This window comes from Gallinula chloropus (genome assembly GCF_964237585.1).
Source record: "Gallinula chloropus genome assembly, chromosome: 1".
NCBI lineage: Eukaryota > Metazoa > Chordata > Aves > Gruiformes > Rallidae > Gallinula > Gallinula chloropus.
This window is the reverse complement of record NC_140085.1, coordinates 121,192,243-121,209,439: the sequence shown is the minus strand read 5'-3', so window position 1 is coordinate 121,209,439 and position 17,197 is coordinate 121,192,243.

Sequence of the window (17,197 nt, the reverse complement as noted above, 5' to 3'; positions counted from 1 at the left end):
TTAAGCCATACAGATCTTTATATCCACAAAACTGGTTGAACTTTGCAGGACCTTCACTGAGCGGACCCTTTTGACTTCTTGCCACCAAACTCCAGGAACGTCCCAGAAGTAAATAGGCTCTGACACTGCGTGACATCTTGGCCTATTTATTGTCCTTGTTCAGCACAGGTTCCCTCTCTGCTACCCTTCCACAGAGAGGGAATGCTCCAGCCAAGCAGCCTGTGGGCTCACCAGCAGAAGGGGTTCCCTGCAGATGCCCTGTGCTCTCATCCTATGGCAGAATTTCACTTTGGAAGTCACCGTCGAGCTACCCTTTCTCTGTTCAGAGTTAACACTGCTGAGAGCCAATGTGCTCAACATACTTTGGAACAGACTTTAGAAACTCAACAATTTTTAACTTTAGCAAGATTGCCTTTATTGATGATGCATTTAAGTCTTGTTCTCTCCAGGCACGTCTATTAATGCACTGATAATGCTTAATCCTTGACCTGTTCACAGACAGATAAGCAGGCTGGTACCAGGTCTAGTCTCCCTAGCACAGTAGCATGAATTACAGCACAATAGAAGACATTCCTAAGGATCTGAGCAGTTCATGTAATCCCACTGGAATTAATAAATATGCTTCCAGATATTCCTTGTGTTGCAGCAGATTATTTTTATTAATGTGTCATATCTTTGAATGTTGTAATCACATCCTAGCTCCAGGAAAATGCTGTGATCCCTTCTCCACAGCTCTTAAAATGGTATGTTAGTCACATGTCTGTTACTGAGATTAAAGAACTAAGAGAATAAAGGGGACAACAGGAGTCTGGTGAAGAGGAAGGTTACAGCTACAAGCCTGCCTGTTTTTCCAGGGGAAGCAGAAGTTCATCATGAGATTCAAGATCAGTTATTTTCTCCTGTTAACATCAGATTAGAATGCACTCACATGTTGGTGCACACCGTGTGAACTTCAAAGGGAAAGTGTTTTGGATAAGGAAAGAATGAAGCCAGTTTCCCAAGAGAAGTGCTCATCAGCACCCTGGGCACATTTACTGAAGTAGCTGTCTACACGTTCCAGCTATTTTAGGCAACACTGGAGGACTTACTGGTTTCTCCAGCCCGTGAAGTGGCATGAGAGACAGACAGCATCATTCCTCAACCTGGTGCCTTCCCCTCCCCTGCTTCTGCAGGTGCTCTGGGACAGCAGTCCTCCCTGCCTTCCCACCCTGAGGCCACACTCACCATCAGCCCTTGCATTGGGGGACAGCAGGTGACAGTCACCCAAAGCTGCTCAGGGTATCTGAGGCAGTGATGCAGCCTCTTGCACTGGCCTGAACCTGTCTTCACTACACCGTCTTCCCACATGAGACAGGGGAGCAGCAATGTGCCATTTCAAAGGCTTTACAGTTTTTCCACAACATCTCACTTTTGTGCTATGAATTCTGGTTAGTGCTCTGCTGCTCACACCACACTGCCAACAGGATGGCTAGGGGTGCAGAAGGAGTCAGGAGGGGACACAGCTGGGACAGCTGACCACAACTGACCAAAGGGATATCCCATACCATATGATGTCATGCTCAGCATGTAAAGCTGGAAGAAGAAGAATGAAGTGGGGAGTGATGATGTTTGTCTTCCCAAGTCAGTGTCAGGTGTGCTGGAGCCCTGCCCTCTTGGGGATAGCTGAACCCTGCCTGACCATGGGGAGTGGGAAGTGAATTCCTTGTTTTGCTTTGCTTCCATGTGTGGCTTTGGCTTTACCTATTAAACTGTTTTTATCTCAACCCAGGAGGTTTCTTACTCTTACCCTTCTGATTCTCTCCCCCATGTCACCAGGGAAAAGTGAGCAAGTGGGTGCATGGGGCTGTGCTGCTGGCTTGGGTTAAACCACTACAGTGGGACAGAGGGGCTGTTACTGAAAGTCTACAGGGCAAACTGAAAAGAGGGTATTTTGGAAAAGTCAAGAGAAAATAGTTATTAAAACAGATACATTTTTCTGGATCTTCTCACTAAGTTTTTGGTTTCTGAGAAGCAGTCTGATAATAATATGAAAAAAATTAAGAAGAGAAGAAAGTTGTGACTAATCCTAGAGCTGAATGTGAATATGTTGTCCTTCTTAATAAAACCCTTGTCTCCTTCTATCCCTGCCTTGCTCTCTTCTTCCTATCTCACCTTCACCCTTTATCCTGTGTTGTGATACCACCATAGTTCTTGCAACCATGCAAATTCTTGTCTGGCCACAGTTTCAAACTAAGCCCAACCAGACAATGACACAGTATTGTTAAAACAATAGCCTTTGAATTTTGGCTGAGCTGATTAAAAGAAAATAATTTGTAAAGTACTTTAAAAGCATTAGTGGATTCAGCCTAGCCAACAGCACAACAAACAGCATTTCTATTTACTTAATTCTTCTCTTTTTTCATGACTTTTGCATTGAAATGCTTGCTAATTCAAAGCAGGAAAATCACTGGCTATGTCAGTATAATTTGCATCAATTAGTCACCCAGAAGTTGGTGCAATTCTATTTTGATCGTACAAAAAAGCAATAGCCTAAGGGTCTCTCTAAAGGGAGGCTAACACAGAACCATAATACATTGCTAAAAATACCTCATAGGTGAGCACAAGCCATAGAGAACTCCTGCTCCCTGGGGAGAAAGGTAAAGAAGATATCTTAATAAGTAAATCTGCGTGGGTATTTTTGGAAAGTGTTTCACTAGTTATTTTAGCAGCAACTTAAAAGGCATTTAAAAATGAGGATATTCAAAAGGGGGAAGGACAAGAAGAACATATATATAGTAGTGAAGTATAAGCAAACATTAAAATTATCAATTTTTTCCTGCCTAGTATTTTCCCCAGTTGCAGCTGAAGACATTATTCTGATAAAGACACAGCAGTTACTATTCAAAGCGTGCTTCAGGGCTGTGAGAGTTTGCCCTTGCTTTTTGCCATCCTGGCAGCCTTGTTTCTCGATACTGGTTGACCAAGTGCCATGGAAGGGTCAGTCCTGGAGACGCTTACCCCCTCCTTGTGCAAGTTTGGCCCAAGGGAGGGCCGATGATTAGACTGTTGCTACACCCTGCTTTAAAAAAAGCGCCCCAAACAGTCAGCAAAGCACAAGCTGTTGTAGGAGAGGGAGACAGAGTCCATTCACTGCTATTTGAGCTCTTCAGCATTTACGTATTTCTTGCAAACATCATACAGTCTGGTTTACTAATTTTTCACGTACGGGCCCACCACAGGCCTTCCCCGTGTGTGTTCTGAAGGTGTGAATTCACTGTCACAGGTGGGTGCTTAGAAGAGCAGTGGTGACAGAAGAGAGGTGCCGTTCTGGGGAAGAGGCTGGTCACGGGCTGTTACCGAGACTCAGCAGGCTGTTACACTGGCAGTATTAAAGCACAGTTATGTAATTCCAAACTCTTGCCTTGTCGGTGTGTGTGCAGATATGGTGAGTGTGGAGCGTGAGTGGTTATTGCCTGTGACAAAACCATCGGGCCCTAGAAGGCCTCTCTTTTGCCAATATGAGGAGATGCTTGTAGTTCTTGGGAGGAAAGCCAGCGCTGTGCTTCTCCTCATTCTTCAGGAACATTTTGCCTTTCCTTTTGATATTTGCTGTGTGGAGAACTAGCGATTTTTTGGTACAGGTACAATTGCAATTTCTGTTTGGGTTTGTGTTACCTGGAAATCAAACCAGAGAGCCTCCGAAGGGCAGGAGGGCCTGCATCAGAGCTCTCTGGAGTCTAGGTGGCTACAGTGTGTCTGTCTATATGGAAAATATTTTTTAAAACATGCTTGCTATGAGGACTAAATGGCAACATGGGCTGTCTGCCAATAACCTCAAATCTGTAGTGTGAAGTAATTCAGTCTGCTTGCAAGCTGAGCTCTATCCTTCCCCTCCTGTACAGACTGTCAATTTCTCCGTGATTTACTAAGACTAGGTACAAAGCATATTTTATTAAAGCAGCATCTTCCACTCCAATCACGGTTCTTAAAGTAAAATACCAACATTTTATTCGCTGGCTCCCCAGTGCTGTTCAGATCTACTTTTAAACTTGATATACTGTTGTGAGCAACAGGTCTTCATCACCGATGGTTGCTTTCAGTGTAAGCCATTGCTAGATTTAGATGCTGCTCTCCATACATCAAGTAGCTCGAAGCTAATTCATTACCAGAAGGCTGGTGTGGGTCCTTGTTGCGTTTTTCCAGCTTATCTAAATTGTTGAAATCGTCGACCAACAAGCACTTAAAAGTGGAAGTTCGAAAGTATCCAGCTGAGTTTCGGCTGGCTGGTAAGTGAAGATGAGAGTGACATTTACCATTTGCTTCTTATCAAATTCTGTAACAGAGATGACAGAACACATCCCTGAAAAAGCCCTTGCTGTCCTCACCAGAAACAAACACAAAGCTAGTGAAGTCAAGCACAGGACGCAACCTTTTATGACCAACTGCAACAACTGCCACGTCTGAGTTTACAAACCTGTAGTCTGAAAGACGTTTCAGTCTTTCTCCTAGCTGCATTTGGAGCAGGTCCTTGGAGGCTGCAGTCCTGGTGTGACTTTCAGACAAGTCCTGCTGAATGGTGTGACGTGGTATCACCCCACTGAGGACTGCTGCTGAAAGAAGTGGCCCCACTTCACCCATCCCCAGGGCAAAACTGCTTGCTCTGGCTGGTTCCTTTGTACCAGCACTGCTGTGTGTCCAGCTCCATGAGATGCTGGTTCACAGGGAGTTCAGTGACCAAAGCATAGACTGAAGAGCTGTTTGGCTTGAATCAGCTGCTCAGGTGTTTGTATCAATACTGGCTGTAGGGAAAAGGGCAGGGAATTCTTGCTGGAGATAGCAAAGGTAGACATGCCCTTTTTGGAAGTGGAGATGTCGCATCACAGTGGGTTTAGGATTGAATGTCACCCTGCTGGATTGAAGGGACCATTTCATCCGTGGTGAACACATGGGCTGCTACTACTAACTTGGTCACTGTTCTCTGTGTTCATGGTCACGGAAGCCTGGAGCTCACAGCCACACAAATGGTGATATCAGGTTGTGTCTGGCCTATGCCCAGGGGATATCCTCATCTCTAAGGACAGGTTGTAAGAGATAAAAGTCCCACAGGCTGCATGATAAAAATGCATCTCTTGATTCAAGTTTTAGTTTATCGGTTGGAGGTAACACTCCATGTGATGTCTGCACCTGATCAACCTGCCAAGAGAGAAGGCATCTGTAGGAACAGGAGCATCCCCAGAGCGGTATCCTATTTTGTGCCTTGCCTAAGGAGCTGGAAAGCAAGGACAGTGTTGGAGTTTCACATTGACTGCTCAGGCTTTCCAGGCTCTTAAGGCTCTGATTGTGGCTCTTGGAGCTGAGACAGGCCCTGACAGCACTTCAGCTGGATGAAATAAAGAGAGCAGCAATTGGAGCCAAGCCAGGATGCAGTTAGCAGAGAGAGAGACCGTGAGCTTCCTTTTCATTTTTATAAATTTGTTCCAAGACCGCTTTATTAAGCTTATTCATTCTTTGCAGAATACTGATCTACTTTTCAGAAGGGTTGCAGGCTGACTGACAAACTGTTCCACCTCCAAGGAAACGTTGATCCCAAACGCCTGCCTGCTCCTGTGGAGCCCAGCAGCAGGCATAAGGCTGGGGTGCTGGAGATGGGAGTGGGGGTGGGATCTCCCTTTTGAGATGCACAGTGACTAGCTTCTCCCTTGGAGATAGGCTTTAGACAGCATATCCTGTGATTCAGCAGAGTGGGCTCTACACAGGGTCTCCCCAAATGCATAACATCCAGGAACAGGGAAGGGCATATAGTAAAAGCCAAAACAGAGCTGGGGTTCTATAACTCTGCAGTACTGCAATGGTTGAGTCCCCTGAAATTTAAATAGAGTGAGGCTTCCTAGAAACCCTGCTGTGAAACTAGCCTTTTTTTCTGTCTGGTACGGGCTGCAGGAATGCCTTCCTGGCAGGTGAGGGGCACACCTGAATGCCAGGAATCCCCAAGAAAATTGGGACCATCCATAGGTACAGACAGGCAGCACTTGAGGAGCAGGAGCGCACCTGCAGCCTCCTGACAATGAGACTGAGGGAGAAAGGATCCTGGTGGAATAGCAGCAGCTGCTCCTGGAGCGTGCTGCACAGAAAATAAAGTTGCTGTGATGAGGAAATTAGAGGCCAGAGTGAGGATGCTAAATAATGCTGATCTCAAAGAGCTACAGGCTGAAAAGGGAGAGTTTGAAGAAAAATGCCAGAGGACTAAGGGAAGGGATATATGAAGGAGGAACAGCAAGACATTTCCACATGCAAGTGAAGCCTTGATTTTAGGCACAGAGCAAGGAAAAAATATTACTGTGGGGAAGAAGTTGTAGGTACACACTGAAAAGATGAACCAGCCAAGTGAAGTACCAACCAAGAAGTACCGGGCAGCATGGGACCATGGTGCTGTTGATGGGACAGTGGGTCTCTCAGTACCCATCACAGTCATGCCTTTGGAGACTGATCCTACAAGCTGCCCAGTGCTACCACTGATACCAGATGTCACAGCCACAGGAGCAGAGAGAAATGCACAGCAGTTCCAAAGGATCTGGCCCAACTGAAGCAGAGGCAAGGATTTCTGGAAGACTCCCTGTGGAGCTGAGCATATATATCTTGTTTAACTGGAGGGTATTTAAACCTGCATTGAGATCATGGGCAAAATACTGTGTCTTAGTATCCGGAGCATGGTAAGAATGAGAGGACTTAAGTAAATTGTATTGATGTAACTTGAATCAATTTGTATTTGATTTGGTCAACAGGCCCAAAGCCTGTACAGAAATTTGTATTTCAGGGGGATAACAGATTATTCCAGGTTAGATCAAAGGAGAAAAGAATTTACTCCGGCCAAGATTAGGCAGGTGCTCACACTCAGGCTGGACCTGTTCGTGAAGCTGCTGCCCCTTTGTGCTTAAAGGACTAAGTGGGCAGCTGAGTTAATTCCTGCATCTCAGGCTGATGGGCTGTAACCTCTAGCTGAGGACAAACCTTTTAAACAGGTGTGCAAGCTCTTGGCCTCTTAAGCCAAATCAGTGTGAACCACTCTGAAACCAATCTAAACAGCTTCTTGGAAAGAAATTTCAAAAAGCATCTTATATGTTGCTGTTGCTTGATTGCATCAGCTTAAAATTCATCTTTCAATCAAATTGGTGGAAAATCACCTGTAGTCTAGTCTTTAAGCAATATGGTTCTCAAAAATTACTCTGGCCTTAGTCTGACAGTGAATGAACAGGAGAGGAAAAAGCTTTATCTTAGTAATCTTGAGAGTCACTCTGATCTTCTTCAAGCTTAACCTAATACAGTCCCATCGATATCAAAGCAGATAGTCATCCTTTACATAGAGATAAATTTGATCAGTAGTTAGGCTGTTAATTTGGTATTATTCAACCAGATGTAAGGTTTTTATAACATTACCAGTTTATTAATAGTTGAAAAATGAAACTTTAGATTAGTTTCAGGGATGTGGGGGAGAAGCAGAATGAAGAATGGAAAAAGATGGTAATATTTGCCCAGGGCAGACGATTAAAGAGCAATCTACTTTAACAGTGTCACCTATATAGAATTTCTCCTGCCTACCATTGCCACAGTTTTCCACACCTCAGGGGCAGAGTTGGCCTTCTTTGCAGAGCTTCTAAATGGTTTCTTGTTTCTATGAGGTGCTCTTATTAATACACTATTTTATTTTTGCCTTTTTTTTTTTCCCCCCTTTCTTTCTCTGGAGAGCAGCAAGGGAAGCCACCCCCAGACTCTGCAGAACAGCACAATGGAGTTGGTCCCGTTGCTGGCAGGAGGGAGTTGAATGTTGCTGCACAGCGGCTGCCTTTCCACTCTCAGGCAGCAGGCTGGGCGCATTGCCTTGGCAAGGGCACAACGCTTACTTTGATTCTTCACACACATTCATGCATTACATGGATTTTCCTAAAGATACCATCAGCTACTCCTTCCTGTTCAGTTATTTCGCAAACTTTCCTGCGTCTGAGAGGAAAAGAACCTTAATTTTCAGGAATCTGTATTAAGTTAATGTCTGTCGAAATGTTCTCTTATGTTTGAAAAGCCTGAGCTCCTCACATGTGCAAACACTCCTTGCAAAAACGTGTCTGAAATGATACATGCTCTTGCAGTGAACTGTGTGCAACTTCTTCTGTCTCTCAGTGTCAGCCACTGCTTTCTGAAATTGAAACATGGCTTCGCTGTCCATCTGGCCTGCTCAATTTTGCAGCGTGGCAAGGTGTGTGTTGCCCCCTGCCCCATTATTAACGTTATGCTACACGGCCGGTGATGTTGCATGTATAGTTCCTGGTGGCTGTTTCTCATGCAGTCAGCCAAAAAGCCTGGCCTCTGCCTGTCATTCCAGCATTTCCTTACTGAGGATGCCAGTTCTTGGTGGGGTTTGGTCTTTGTGGTAGCTGATCACAGAGTTCCCATTGACCTCCTGAAGTGTTTTTGCAAGAAGCCTCTGGTTAAGAGAGGTTATTTTAGAGGATGTAGGAAACCCTTCCCTACTGCAGTGCAACACAGAGCTAAGTGTGGAAGGATAGGATTTATCTGTGGATGGCATTTCAAGAAGGTTGCCTGTCTATCATGGTTGCATGTTTTAAAAAATGTCTATTTTGGCCTTCATTTCTGTTATCACATACGTCACAGAATCTTTTATGGAAAATGGTTTAAATAGTAATCCATCTAACTGGGGATAAAAATTAAGATGCAAAAATTTACGTTAGGACTGAGTTTCTCTAGGGATACACTCACTTTTTGTAGGGTTTTTTTAGTGTTTTATGGCTTTGGCCTGTGAGAGGTGCCTATCAAAGGTACTTGAGATCTATGATTGGATTTAGTTTCAGGAGTTTCAGGTGTGCTGTACCCATGAAACAGCATTACTGATGCCTCACATAAAACATAGGGAATTACTTCATGGGCATTTTCAAGAAATATGGCCTTAAAGCTGTTTGATTTAATTCCAAACGTTTTGTTTTGCCTTTTGTAACCAGTGAACAGTAACGAGCTATTCACTCCTGCTGGTAGCTGTGAATAGGATAAATGATCTTCCAAAGATGCATGTTGACAGAGTCCTATTTTTATCATCTCCTTCTTTTGTCTGCTTGCCTGGAAGTTTTGCAAGAGTGTCCAATGCCTTATTATCTAAAAACATTTTTCTTTTACCCATCCTCTTTGACTTCTGGTATTAACTTGTGGGTTAGAGTTACCTGCATGGATAAATACAGAGCTAGTTTACACAAGGAGTGCATATGAGTGCATGGCTCCTCTTTCTGAGGTCTAGGCAGAGGTGTCAGCTGTATGGGATGAAGCATCTGGCAAATCTCAGCGTTGATTTGACTATTTCTTCCCTTCTTGTTGCTCAAATTTAATTATGTAGTATATATTTGTCTTTCAGGAAACTACTTTTAAGAATATCTTTAATATTACTCCTAGATCAGTATCCAAATGTATGAAACTTTGAGCTGTAAGGCTAAACATTTATAATATAAGCACTATATAGGAAATTCTTAGTTAATAACACTTTTCATTTAACTTCATTGCTTTAAGTATATAATTTTCAGGCATAACATTACAGATCAGGCTAAATGTTTAAAAATGAAAATGCAAAGCTAAAATGCTGTCATTGTCCTACCTTATAGTACCAATATATTTTCAAACAAGCCTTATGGTTTTGGTAATGGAAAACAACCTTTCTGTTCTGAAGTCTGCCTTAAGGCCTTAAATTCAGCCCAGGCTGATGTAACCAAAAGCCATCACCCATTTGACTGCTCTGTGGTCAACTACAAAATGCAGAGCTGTAGAGGTCAACTGTTTGGCTGTCTGTCCCAGTTGGCACCTGCATTGAAAGTCTTAACAACAACTTTAAAGAGGGAACTATGGGTACTGAATACAAATGCTCTTTGAGCCCCAGAGTGTCATCACTCATGCTTGTGTAACTGTCTGTTTGTCTCCATCACACGTTTTTTAAACTGATTTTACTGACATCTGTCTGCCCAATCTGGGATTAGGCAGAAGCATTATTCACTTCTAACCCCTGGAGAGGCACAGGTTGGGGAGCTGAGCTTCTGTGGAGATCACATGTCCCAAGAGATGACAGCTGAGGTAAAGCAGAGCCTGTGTCTGCCGGGGCACGCAAATGGACAGCACATGATAAACAGCTTGGGAGAAACAAACTTCTGGTGAGTCACTTGAAATAGTATAACAAACGGCCAAAATGTTCTAGCAAGACTTTGAATATGATTTCTTAAGAGCTCTAAGGAGAAAATCTAGCCCAGTTAATTTATTTTTCATAGTGTATGGGGTCAAGCCAAATGCTTCGATGTCTTCCATTGTACAAGAGAAGAGAAGGGCCTTTGAGGAGTTATTTTGCTTTCTCCAGTTTTAGTATTATTGATCATGAGCAAATGTTGAAAATCAGTATTTTGAGAGAATGGGTCAGAACAGATTTTGAACTTGACTATTGGGATTTTTTTTCCTTGAATGATTCTCTTCTAGAAGAAAGAAAATTATCAAGTAGTATAAAATATTTCAAAATCTGAGGGATATGCAAGTTAGAAGATGAATTGTATTTAAAAAAATCTTTTCATGCTTTGTAGATCAGGGTTTTCTCTTTGACAAAAGAATAAATAATACTTCTATTTCATATTTTCTTCAAGTTGTTTCAGTATGAGACTGGGAAACATAAGAGTAGAAAAGCTAGAATATTAGAAAAGTGATTCTTGAGGTGTTTAATTAGCTTTCATCACGGAGTGCTCTTTTTTATGTATAGGAGATGCATTAAAATACTCCTGGTATTGAAAAATGCAGCCTGCTGAGTAAAAAGACCCTTCTGACATGTACAGAACTTCTGAAGATCCTTTTGCATGTAGTTGGGGCATATTTAGACCTTTCCTCTGAACATATTGAACAAATAGGTAACTTTGTCAATGATGGGAGGTGATAAAACTTTAAATGAATCGTGTGGAGCTACCACAGCTGCTTCTTAGCCAGGTGTGTGGGCAGTTGTCTCTCTGAAGCCAGTCTTCACCAAGGGAGAGAAAAGTGGCAAGGCTTGTAATGTTTGATGGCATGCCTTAAAAAATGAGACTTTCTTGTTTCATTGCTTTTTAATTCCTTTCCAACCCTCTCTGTCAATTATTGTGACTGATATTTTCCTTGTGGAAAAAACCCATAAAATCCATCCAGGAAAGGAAGGTGATCCTTTCCCAAAGTATTTCAGGTCTTTTTGGCACATTTGAGAGCTGGAGAAGAATAACATTTTTTTACCAGGTTGATGGGCTGAGTTATAACAACTGCTAGTTGGAAACAACTGGCTTGCTTTTCAGATATCCAAGCCTCATCAACTTAAAGAGACAACCTGTTGCATTGGCTCTGACTAAACATTCATTTAGGCTGGCCAGAAGAGCTGCTGCACAAAGGCACAGGGCAGGACAACCTTGTTTCTGTTTTCCCAGGTAGGATGTCACAGCTCAGTCACAAAATCATGGCTAATAATAATAATAATAATAATAATAATAATAAATAATATATAAAAATCAGTTGAACAAAAACTCCTCAGCTTTGAGTCTTTAACCCAAAGTCAGTACCCAAGGCATTACAGGAACAAGTCCTTACCCTGACTGTTTTTGTTCCCCTGCATCCTCTGGCATTGGTTCCCAGCTTGTGTTAACCTCTGTGTAGCTGAGTTGTTGACAGCTGATGTTTTCTAAAGACAGATCAGAGACTCTGCATCTTTCTGCTGTCTCAATTTGGTATTTTAAGGGCAGAATTGGGCTAACCCCTGCTTCTCTATGAGGTCAGGCTGGGGAAGATGCTAGCATTTCATCTCATCTTCCCTGGAGTAGATAAAACCCTTGTTCTGCCAGGGACAAAAAAAGGTCTGCTCGCTCACTTGCAAGGAATACCCATAATGGTTTAACTGGCAGCTATAGCACTCCCTTCTTCACAATGTGTGCCCCCACCCTGCAAAAAAGGTGCTGCTGAGCTCCATACACATGCATCAAGTCCCTGAAAGAAACACATTTTTGCTTTCTTTGGTTTGCTGAGGGTTTGCCAGCAAGTCAAACCTGGTGAGGTTTCTGCTCATTCGAGTATGAAGTCTGATTTTTCTTTGCAAGCACAGTTGAAACGATGCAGCTGTATTTAACAGGGAGAAGGGGAGGGAGTGAGACTTGTTTTGCTTTTAGAATTGAAGTTTTGATTTTTCCTGATGGTATCATAAACACATAGCTTCTCTTCTGGTGACTGGGGTATTCTGCACCCAAGCTAGTAAAACAAAATACGTTTGCAACTAGGATGGGGAGTAGTGTCAGTTCTGCTTCTGAGAGCACACCCCACACAGGCTTGTACCTTCTCTTCAAAATGTGTGTACGCCACAGGGGAGAGGAGGGGCGTGGGCTGCAGCTGAAGCTCACACTGGTTCCTTATTGTTCCTGTGATGGTGTTAAGAAAAGGCTCAGCTGGCAGTTTGCTAAGCTCAGGAACAGAAGCAATGGACTAAGTGCTTCTGCATTTATTAAAGAGCAGAAGTCAATTACAGCACCACCCAGGAGCAAGGGTAATTGGGGCAGGAGATTCAGTGGCAGGTCTTTGCCAGTTCTCCCCTTTGTTCAGCACAGTTATATATTCAATTGTATATCTAGTTTTATATTCAATAACCTGAATGTAGGCCATGCTGGGGAAGAAATCTACCTTGAGCCTGAGGTTTAAAAGCAGACTCACGTTTGAATAATTCAAATACAAAAGACCTCCTAATTTTTATTGGGGGTGTATTTTTGTTTCTTGCCATGGTTGTATAACACACATGAATGTGAGGGAACTCTTTGTTCTCCCTATCGAGGGTGCAGTGCAGAGCTACCTTGGCTCCTTGTACTGATGTTAAGAAACCCCAGCTTTGTCTGCAGACTGAGTGTGAGGAGTGCTGTCTGCCAAGAGCGATAAGAGTTAAGTCATGAGGGCATAAAAGTAAAGTTTTAAGCTTTGCTTTTGGTTTGCCTAACTGAATTAGTTATAACTCTTGCTGGAAAAGAAACCAGATCAGCACAGTTGGTATTCCAGGCTTATAATGATCAATATTGCAAAGTGATAAAGCAAGTCCCGAAGCTGGGAGTTAGGAGTACTCAGGTCTTTTAGCTCTGCTCTTTACAGGAGGAGGTCACTGATTTCTTCACTTTGTTAAAGTCTGCTATGTTCCTATGTATCTCCTTTGGAAATATATAAATCCTTTTTATTATCATTATTACAGCTCCAGGTGCTGCAGAAACCCAGAAGATGCCTACTTTCCCAGGAAATGCTTGCTATCAGAATGAGAGGCAGCTGTCAGAGGCAGCCAGGAGATAAAGCAACACAAAGAAAGAGTGAAAGACTATTTATCAGCAGGAGAAATGGTGGTGTCAGCATACCAAGAATTTTTGAACCATTGACTTTCATTGCTGGTGATGAAAAAGGTAATTTTCCACTGCTAAGTTACAAAAATCCCATTGACTTCAAAAGGAGATAACTCATGCCTTTAAGCACAAATGCAGAGATGATCTGGTGTAATACTACTACTATGGAGGACTCCCTAAAGCCTACTTTGGTTGCTACTTGCTTTGGTTATTGCTTATTTATTTATGTGATGATAACAGACAGTTTTAGAAGCCTTATACACAGTGACACATCACCATCATTGGTCTGAAAACTTCCTATTGATATTAGACTAATAAAGAAAACTAACTGAGACCGCGAGTGCACTTAGCAGCTTCTGCTGGCACTGCTCAGTGTTGTCAAGCCAAAAGATGGTTGATCTTTGTAACATGAATCTGAGGATCTACTAATCTGTGATCCCATTAGTTGCTTGCAAAAGCCAACATTAACAGGTGTACTCCAGATGTGAGACCAGAGTGTTTTATCGCTGCAGTAATACCACATTTTCCATTTGTAGCCAAGCTGCAAGGTGCTAGGCATGTACCTTACAGCACATTGACTAAGCAGACATTCAAGTGCCAGCCAAGGGACTTATTTTGGATGCTGATTTGAGTTTCACATCATTTATGTCACACTGTAGGTTTTGACCCCAGTCGTAATCACCCTGGGTTCACTGTATGACAACCTGGAGAAACAATAATTTCTTGGGTACAACATCTCTCTACTCTTTTAGATCTGAACAGGACAAAGCAGTTAGTTATCTCTGTGGACTATGAAGGAAGCCTCAAGAACAAGCTCCGTTGTGGATGTCAACAATGTAGACATACATATTTGGTTTGACGATTTCCACTCTAGGTCTGGCCTGCGTGCTCAGAAGTCCCACTGAGCATCCTGAGTGAGGAGGGCTGGCAGGGGTTGGCTATCCACAGGTGGCTAGGATTTTTCACAGAGGACACTTGGCCTCTTGACAGGGACACTGACTTTCCAGCTTGTTAGGATGGTGAAGGACAAGGAGGAAGATCCATCTGAGTTCTTTGTGATGCCTTTTGGCATGGACAAAATGTATTTTTGTATTTTCTGTTCTTCCCTCTGATCATAAGCTGCAATTGAATGAGCTTGAAAAGACACTGGACCTGCTGGGGGATGTTTTCTTCTACAAATGGAAAAAGTTACGTCACATCCAAAGGATGTAATTCTGACATCCACCTGGACCCCAGCCAGGACTGTATTCCCTTCAGGCAGTGTTGGTGCTGCATGATGGAGCATCACCTGAGGTGGGAGAGGAACCTCTCTCCAGCCTCCTGGTGGGTTGGGCTCACTTTGTTCTGTCTTGCTCTGGATGGTGAGCAGAGATCTGCCAGGGAGGTGGCCCATGTCCATGTGTCTGCTTGTAGCCACGCAGACACAGAGAAGCAGAAGGGAGAAGTGAATGCCATGGGCGGCCTTGTGCTGTCCCCAAAACACGATGTCTGTGAGCACACAGCCAACATACTCTGCCCCAGCCCTGAGGAGTATGCCTGCATCCCCCCAAGGGCCAGGAACTGCCCTTTAGCAAGGTGCTGTGCAATTATATAACACGCTAGAGAGAAGATACTTCCTTAATGGGGCCTTCAATGAGCCTAGGGTGAAAGGAAATGCCAGGCTTGCCCTTTCCCCTTGTTGTGGTGTTTTCATGCCACAAAATAAGCCCAAATGTGCCCTCCCCATCTTTAGGCTTCACAGGCCAGCTGGCCTCTTGCCCCCTGCCAGCAGCAGTCCTGCTTCCCAACGCAGCCCTGGGCAAAGGTGCTGCAAGACCACCGGCTGCTTCTTCGCTGGCTGCATAGAGATGCTTAGGGGCAATGGAAGATGAGCTGCTAGGGCAGGAATAAATAGAGACAGTCCTTATCAAAAATGATGAAGAGGGGCACAGGGACCCTCTGCACATCACCTGCGTCCTCCCTCTCAGCAGCTCTTTCTCCCTGAAGTTGCAGGAGGCTTGGCTGGTTTGTGTGCTGCTCCGCTGCTCTTTGCTGAAGGGTGGAATCCTCCTCCAACGAGCAATCAGTCAATGGTAAATGATAAGGGAAGGCCGCTGAGGCTTCACTAACTGCGTTCATTACAAACGTTGTAATTGTAAAGATTTGCTATAATTCAGTTAGCTGCCCTAAAACCCTTGGCAAGCCACATTATTGAAATGATTATTGTTACAAGATTGTTGTAAATTGAAGTCAATCATCCAGACGTGAAATTGTCTTTCTTATATCTGTGTGGTAGGCAACAGTTTTCCTCCTTTTATTTCTTTAAATTAAAATCTCCTGGTTATTGTACTTAGAGCACAGTATTGGACAATGGGATCCCTCCCCCCCCCCCAAAAAAAAAAAAAAGAAAAAGGAATTAAAACTTTTAGTCTCTGTAACAGAGGGGCACTGAGTCCTTCTAGTCTGAGAGCTCACACTGTTACTCCCAGCAGGCTTTTTGGTGCTGTAGGAAAACAGCTGCCAGGGGTCGCATAGGTACAGCTGACTCCACTTTGCAGTCCAGCTGGATTAGACTGGAGCTTCTCCACCTGCACCCTGTGGGAATGGCTGCAAACCAAGAAAACTGGCCAAGGAGAAACATACATGGACATTTCCAGACGTGTGCCAAGTGAACACATCACAGGAGGGTAACTCACAAATGTATAAAGTTTCAGCTGAGCTTTACTGGTAATAAACTGATGAGCTGCTGTTACAGCCCTGTGCAAGATGACCTGCTAGTTATTTTCCAGAAGAGGATGCCTGGATTTGAAGAGATGGAGGAACACTGGACTAGCCCATCTCTTGAGGCTCTGCAAATCTTTACTCCTGCCTGGTGTTCAGGCCTGGTGTTTATTGCAGTCTGAGGAAATATGTGATCCTTGCTGCTACTGATGTCCCTTGGATGATTTAACTGCAGAACTGTCATGCAGGGGATTTTGTGCAAATTTAGAACGTGTGACCTCTCGTGGGCATAGGCAGGTGGATGGCTGGAGATTATGCTGGCCATTACAAATGCCAGTTCAAGGATGGGAGTTGCTGCTCTTCCTAAAGAGATAGCATTTAGTGCACTGCATAAAGCAGCTAATAGACAACCCAATTAGAACTTTTCTGGGTGACTAGGCCAGTAGCTGTGGCTTGCTATGAAAACACAATAGGAACGGTTCTTTTTACTTGGTAAAAGGTGTGGAGATCTAAGTGTCAGGTAAAATACAGCCCAACACAGTTGTTGGCAGTGGCTCTTTTGGCATTTATGCTCCTTCCCTGAGGTGGGCCACCAGCTCAGTCAAAAAGAAGAGTTGTCTCTGTGCTCTGGTTGAGCTGTCCATCCCATAGGAGCAGGGGAGTGGGAAGGAAAGAAAACTTTACATCAGTGAGTACCCCTTTAGACTGCATGGCCAGTTTCCTGTCTGAACAAGGATAGGTGTTTTTAATCCTGGGTTTGTATGTCTGGAGACAAAGAATTGGTCCTGATGCCTCTTGTGGCTCTGTTGTGAAGTGAAGGCACTTGGTGCTGCTATGGAAATTGTGGAAACGGGCACTTGCAAAACACTTTAGATATCTTCTCTGATAAGCAAAGATTCATTTTGGAGCCTGAAGTATAGCTTGATTCCAGAAGCCATGAAGAAAACAGTGGGAAAAAAGGCAGAACATGTCTGCCTTCTGCTCTCAGAAGCAGAGGGATGTTCTTGCTGCTTCCTCTCCCCTGTGGGAGCAAAACTGCCCCAGAGCCTCCCTTTATCTCTGCCTGGTGAAGAGAAGCCATGCAGATCAGGGAAATCTGGAGAGGGGTAAAACCC